Consider the following 7,639-nt stretch of genomic DNA (forward strand, 5'->3'; position numbering starts at 1 on the left):
CACTCAATGAGCTGAGGCTTTTGGCAAAATGTTAAAGAAAATACAAAGGCCTTTGTTTGGAGCAAGAATAATGAAATGAGTTCTGTTACCTCAGGTAGATGGCTCAATATAACAGAAGACAAAGTGCACTCCCTGATTCATTTGTTTCCTTCTTTTTTGTTAAGAAAAATAATCCCAAAGGTAAAAGGAAAAAAATATAAGAGGGAAATAGGCTTAATTTAAATGAAATAAGGTGACAGTACTAAGAGAGTAACTGATGGCTTTAAGTGAGGGAAGGTGCCCTGGCCAAAACCAACCTCATCCCAGGTGGCAAGAGAATTTGCTAATGTAACAAAAGCATCTTTAGGAGCAATCTCAAATATACTACTTGTGGAGGACACAAGAGCTGAAAAATCTGAAACCCACATTCTACGCAAACTGACTAAAGAAATAATGTTTCAGGGGCACCTTGATGGCTCAGTTGGTTGAGTGTCCAACTTTGGCTCAGGTCATGATCTGACATTTCATGAGTTGCAGCCCCACGTCATGCTCACTGCTGTCAGACTGTCAGCACAAAGTTTCGATCCTCTGTTCCCCTCTCTGTGCCCCTTCCCCACTTGCGTTGTCCCAAAAATAAATATTTTTAAAAAGAAATAATGTTTCAAAAAAAAAGAAATAATGTTTAATACCAAAAAGAGAAGATAGGAGAATAGAAACTATGTCTCAGATTTTTAAAACGGTAATCCTAGTATATTTTGCCTATTGTTTTCATATATTATAGAAATACCACAGAAACCATAGTATTTCAGCTGCTTTATAGTCCAGGGCTGGGAGAAAGACTCATAGGAACAATTATAATACAAAGTGGTTAGAATAAATATATTTGTAGGATTTTAGAACTGTACAGAAATATCAAACCATGCTATATGTAGCTATATATAATTCCTAGGGTGTGACTTTCTGGATATGGTGACACTGGATCAGTTTCACAGGATGAAGAAAGAATTAACCAGGTGAAAGGGAGTAGAGGAGATGGAAGTGGGAATAGGAAGGAAGAGTCTCCAGGAAAAGACAGCGTAGGCAACAAACACCACGGGGTCTGTAGAATCTAGAGGCAGTTCTGTGACTAGATGCCACAGTGTGTGGCAGGGAGTTGCAAAAGGAGAATTATAGGGTTGGATAAGAGGCTGGTCATATAACTAGGATGATCCATTTTCTTGATAAATTCTGAGTGCCCTAACCTAAAAATCTCTGAATCTGGAAAGCTGAGAAGAGCCCCTAAACTATATTGTTACTTTTTGTGGCCCTTCCTGGGTATTCAATTATCTTCTTTTCTCTTGTTTACATTTCTGGTTTGAATAACTTGCTCAAGTTTCCAATTTTGACTCACTCTAATTGAGCTGTTTTAAAAATCAGTTCTAATATTTTGGTATTACAGAGTGGCTGCTTCATCTTTCAAGAAGTCATATAATACAAAGCAGCATTCTTTTAAAAAAAAATTTTTTTTTTACATTTATTTATTTTTGAGAGACAGAGTGAGACAAAGTGAGAGTGGGGGAGTGGCAGAGAGAGAGGGAGACGCAGGATCAGAAGCAGGCTCCAGGCTCTGAGCTGTCAGCACAGAGCCTGACGCGGGACTCGAACCCACAGACTGTGAGATCATGACCTGAGCCGAAGTCGGAGGCTCAACCAACTGAGCAACCCAGGCGCCCCAAAGCAGCATTGTTTTAAAAACTTTTTTTTAATGTTTACTATTTTTGTGAGGGAGAGAAAGAGAGCGAGAGAGCGTGCATGAGTGGGGAAGAGGCAGAGGAAGGGAGACAAAGAATCTGAAGCCAGGTTCTGAGCTGTCAGCAACAGAGCCTGATGGAGGGCTTAAACTCACAAATTGTGAGATCATGACCTGAGCTGAAGTCGGACGCTTAACCAACTGAGCCATCCAGGCGTCCCTACAAAGCAGCATTTTGAGTCAAGGTCAGAAGATAAGTGTTGACTTGTTGGCCATGCTGGTTTCTAGTGTGTGCAAGTTACTTACTTTTAAACTGTTTCCTATGTTCTCAGTAAGGCCTCATTGCATCCCATTAGATGCCCCATTATCAATCGATGCTTCCTCCTTAGACACCTGAGTCCCAGCTCTGTGGAGTTTGGGAATAGGAGATATGTCACCTTTATGCTTCTTAGGCACTATTATCAGCCGAGCAAGCACTGGTCTCCCCTCAGAGATCTGAGTCCCAGTATTGTGGGACCCTTTCACTAAGTTTCTAAGTTCTGATAGCCCAGAATTTTTCCTTGTTCCCTCAGTAGGAGGGGAGTATGCAGAAAAGTCAGGCTTGCCTGCTATTCTTTGGAAAACTTGCTTACAAGGTTGGCCTTTGGCAGGCATTTAAAAACCTGTATTTCAGGTAAGTTTTCACCATTCCCAGAACTGATAAGACTGCCTCACTGTGCCTAAACTGTGCAAGCAATATGGTTTGTGGAGTCTGGAATTTGGGTATATGACAGCCTCTAATGAGCTTATCTGGTTGGCAACATTTCACACATGTGGTCAGAATGTCAGAAGTAAGCATATCCTGTGTGATTCTACAACTTCACAGGGAAAGGACCCTTGGAAGTTTTACCCGGTTCCCCTAGATATCCCACATGCTCCTTTTCCCTTTATTCATTTTGCTTTATATCCTTTTGCTGTAAGAAATCATAGCTGTGAGTACAACTATATGTTGAGTCCCATGAGTCTTCTCAGCAAATCACTAACCTACCAGTGCAGTGGTCTTGGGGACACAGAGTGGTACTTACTTCTTGCAGTCGCTACTGCTTTCTTATAGCAGTATCCACTTTTTGTCACCATAGTTCTGCAACCCCTGTTTAACAACATCCCTATATTAAATTTTCTGTTTAAAATAACTGGTATAGGGGCGCGTGGGTGGCGCAGTCGGTTAAGCATCCGACTTCAGCCAGGTCACGATCTCGCGGTCCGGGAGTTCGAGCCCCGCGTCAGGCTCTGGGCTGATGGCTCGGAGCCTGGAGCCTGTTTCCAATTCTGTGTCTCCCTCTCTCTCTGCCCCTCCCCCGTTCATGCTCTGTCTCTCTCTGTCCCAAAAATAAATAAACGTTGAAAAAAAATTTTTTTTAAAAATAAAATAACTGGTATAGTTTTCCTGACTAGTCCCTGACTGACATAGCCAGTGAGTAAGGGTAAACTATCTAGTTAATGCCTTTCCATAGTCTAATTTCATCAGCAACTAACATTTGTAATAGCACTAGCCTCTTGTAATGCAGTTCCTGATTCAGTAAAGGAATGTGTTCTTTCAACCAAACATTTTCATGAAGATAATCCCTGTATAAAATTATTTAGCATACTGGGAATACTATTTTGCTGATCAAAAAGGTATAAATAATGAGATTAATTTTAAAATTTTTGCTTTATTTCAGGAAAAAATATGTGATGTTTAGGTAATTTTGTTCTGTGGTTAAAATTCACCCAATATTCATTTGATTGGACAGTTGATTATAAATAGTATTGGCACAAAGTCATAACCATCTCTATTTACCTGAAGCCTTTCTGGTTCTATTCAGTCTATATTCAGGGTTCTGAGCAAAAGGTCAAACAAAGTGAGATTCTAAGTGGAAGTCAACCAGGAGGATTTCATTTGGCAAGATCACATGAAAACAGAAATTAAATATGTGGGTATACATACATATATAGTTTTATTATGGAAGATTTCAAACATCCATGAAATTTAGATATATTATTATACACTCCCCATTTATTCATCATCCAGATCAATAATTAACAAATGATCAATTTTGTTTTATCCATTCTATTCCTTCACCCCCTCCCTCAATGGATTATTTTTTTAAGTTTATTTATTTTTGGGAGAGACAGAGACAGTGTGGGTGGGAGAGGGGCAGAGAGAGAGGGGAGAGAGAATCCTAAGCAGGCTCCACACCACCAGCACAGAGCCCAATGCAGGGCTCAGATCCATGAAACCGGGAGATTATGACCTGAGCCAAAACCAAGAGTTGGACGCTTAACTGACTGAGCCACCTAGGCTCCCCCCGATGGTGGATTATTTAAAAAAAATTTTTTTTTTCAATGTTTATTTATTTTTGGGACAGAGAGAGACAGAGCATGAACGGGGGAGGGGCAGAGAGAGAGGGAGACACAGAATCGGAAACAGGCTCCAGGCTCTGAGCCATCAGCCCAGAGCCCGACGCGGGACTCGAACTCACGGACCGCGAGATCGTGACCTGGCTGAAGTCGGACGCTTAACCGACTGCGCCACCCAGGCGCCCCGGATTATTTTAAAACATATTACAGACATCATATTTCACTTGTAAAATCCTCAATATAAATCTTTACTGAAGTAGAGATTCCACTTTAATTTCTCATGCTTCTATATGTCTTTTTACATTTAGTTTGTTCAAAACAAAATCCAAACAATGCCTCTTAAAATCTTTTTTTTTTTTTTTTAATTTTTTTTTTTTCAACGTTTATTCATTTTTGGGACAGAGAGAGACAGAGCATGAACGGGGGAGGGGCAGAGAGAGAGAGAGATGCAGAATCGGAAATAGGCCCCAGGCTCTGAGCCATCAGCCCAGAGCCTGATGCGGGGCTCGAACCCACGGACCGCGAGATCGTGACCTGGCTGAAGTCGGACGCCCAACCAACTGCGCCACCCAGGCGCCCCAAAATCTTTTAAATCTAATCAGTATGGATGGTAGCTACACTTACAGTGAAACATATCATAATGTATAAACTTATCCAACTTATTTAATATAACACTGTGTGTCAACCATACTCAAAGGAAAAAAAAAATCTACCTTAGTCCCCTGCCCCCTTCTCCCTTATTTGACATTTATTGAAGAAATTGGGGCATTTGTCCTATAAAATTTCCCATCTTATTTGGCAGATTGTATCTCCATGGTGTCATTTAACATGTTCTTCTATCCCCTGTATAAACTGGCTTATTTGAAAGCTTCATCAGATTCAGATTCAACTATTTTGGCAAAAATATTTAATATATGATATTGTGTCAAATATATTTTTGACAGCATAGTTGGTTTGGACTCTAAGATATTGCTTCCCACAGGTGTCTGCTGAGTTTTAATTTATTGCCAATCTTTTTATGTTGGTAGACCATTTAACCCCGAATTTACAGAAGCACTGTCATCTACTGAAACTGAATGGAGTTTATTATCACCTTTAAGCTTATGACATTATTTCCTTTACTGAGAAGATGTCATCTATTACAAAGATTCTTTTATTTGCCTTAAAAGTTTTTTTTTAATTGGGGGGTCACCTGGGTGGCTCAGTTGGTTAAGTGTTTGACTTCGGCTCAGGTCATGATCCCACATTTCATGGGTTTAAGCCCCACTTCGGGCTCTGTACTGACAGCTCAGAACCTGGAACATGCTTCAGATTCTGTCTCCTGCTCTCTCTGCCCTCCCCCACTCATGCTTTTTCTCTGTTTCCCTCTAAAAAATAAACATTAAAAAACTTGTTTTAAGTTTTTTAAATTGGGAAACTATTCAATTGAGTGACCCAATTCAGTAGGTATTTTCATATGTCTGAGAAGAGTTGAATGAAAAAATGGTGAATTTAATAAAAGAAAGCCTTGGGGCATCTGGGTGGCTCAGTCAGTTGAGCGTCCAACTCTTGATTTAGGCTCAGGTCATGATCCCAGGGTCATGGGATCCAGTCCCACATTAGGCTCTGTGCTGAGAATAGAGCCTGCTTAAGATTCTCTCCCTCTCCCTCTGCCCCTCTCCCCAACTTTCACTCTCTCTAAAATATATATATTTTAAAAAAGTGTTGGGGCACCTGGGTGGCTCAGACAGTTAAGCGTCCAACTTTGGCTTTGGCTCCAATCATGATCTCACAGTTAGTGAGTTCAAGCCCTACACTGGGCTTTGCGCTGATGGTGCGGAGCCTGCATGGGATTCTCTATCTCTCTACCTCTCTCTCTGCCCCTCCCCCACTTGTGCATGCATGTGTGCTCTCTCAAAATAAACAAACAAACAAAGCCTTATATTAAGTACTTAAGGACATCATGTACTGACAAGTATGTTTAACAGGTCTTCCAGTTAACAATATCAATAGTTTGAAATAGAATTTAGTAGGAGGTGGCGGTGTAATGCTTATATCTCCTAGACAACTGGTAACAACTGGTTTTTGAGCAAAGGAGTAATATGATAAAAATTTGTTTTAAGGAAGACATTACTGGAAATATTGAGGTCAAGAATAGCAGGGACTGTGTATTTGAAAGTAGTTTAATACAGAATCGTTTGGATGCAGCTATACACCACCTCAACAAGTATGTTATGTGTTGTATTGAAAAGTGTTTGATAAACTTTGTAGCTAGTGATTTAAACTCGTTCCACAAAGCATCTAGTAAGGGATGACTGCAATGAACAAAGCAAGAGTAGAAAAATAATAAAAAATGACAAATTCCCTCTCTCATTATTTATATCACCCCCAAAATAATCATATATACACACAGCAGCTGAATATTTGTTAATGTAGATCAGATCAAGTCACTATTCCACCCTCAAGCTTGCATGACTTCCCTGCGCACTTAGAATAAAATCCAAAGTTGATACCATGGCCTCCCAGGCACTATGATAAAGCCCTCACTATCTCTAACCTCATTTCTTACCACGCTCCTCCTCACTCACTGTGATCCAAAGCCCTTGCTCTTCATAAAACAAGGCAACATTATTTCTGTTTGGGGCCTTTGCACTTGCTATTCCACCTGAAGTTACTTTCCTCCCAAATACTCACATAGTTCATTTCCTCACTTTAGGCCTTTGTTCAGTATCACCTCCTGAGAGGTCCACCTGACCACCCTATATAGATTAGCACCACACCTTACCCCTGTCCACCTCATTACCCTGATTTTTTTTCTATAACACGTGCCCAATTATTTGTTCATTATATTTAATCAACTATCTCATTTGCTCCTCAAAACCATATTCAGTAGGTAGTACTGCTATCTGGTTTACAGGACATTGACATACAAAGATTAAATAAGGACCTGGGAACAGAGAAGAAAAGAATGTCAGGACTTGATGACTGACTGATTCCTGACATGGGTAAATTAAAGCGAAGTTGTCTGGTTTGTCTGCACTATGGGAAACCCACACTATACATGAACACCAATAAAAATGTTGGCCAGACAAGAGGAAGGCAAATAGAACTGAGTCTCTTCCCTAGGCACATGATCTTATGTTGCCCTCGCAACAATTTCATGGGGTAAGCACGGCAGGTACTGTATTAGACAATCATTAAACAGCAAGACTGACGGCCAGACTTCGCAGCCAGGAACGATGGCAGTCCGGCTCAGCACTCACCGGTTTGGACAGTTACGTAACGAACACCCAGAACCTCGAGCTTTCTCCCGCCCTTGGACTGGGCTCACGTGCCGAGCCTCACGACCTCAAGCAGCGCCTAAGAGAACGGTGGCGGTTGGCGAATCCGGAGAAGAGTTCCAGCGCGGGAGGTGGGGTGAGAGGTCACGATGAGTCTTACGTAAAAGGCGCCTTAGCGCGGCGGGAACTGGAGCTCGGCCAGGAAAGAGGGGTGTGTCCAGGCGGCCCTGAGCTCCCTTTGATTGGCTGGAAGGATGACGAGGCATTTACAGTCGGCCTTACGGCAGCGGCA

General features: G+C 41.4%; 1 protein-coding gene across 3 annotated transcripts in view; it reads right to left on the reverse strand.

Moving 5' to 3' along the window:
* Positions 1–7,633, reverse strand: part of SF3B1 (splicing factor 3b subunit 1) — a 61,358-nt gene extending 53,725 nt beyond the window's left edge. Inside the window, exon 1 of one of the 3 annotated variants that reach the window (XM_045480615.1) lies at positions 7,330–7,633. The gene's annotated coding sequence lies outside the window, so the exon portion shown is untranslated. The remainder of the gene's footprint in view (positions 1–7,329) is intronic. The other 2 variants (XM_045480617.1, XM_045480618.1) reach the window with 2 other exon arrangements.
* Between the last annotated feature and the right edge of the window lie 6 nt (positions 7,634–7,639).

The sequence above is a fragment of the Leopardus geoffroyi genome, chromosome C1, assembly GCF_018350155.1.
Source record: "Leopardus geoffroyi isolate Oge1 chromosome C1, O.geoffroyi_Oge1_pat1.0, whole genome shotgun sequence".
In the NCBI taxonomy this organism is placed as follows: domain Eukaryota; kingdom Metazoa; phylum Chordata; class Mammalia; order Carnivora; family Felidae; genus Leopardus; species Leopardus geoffroyi.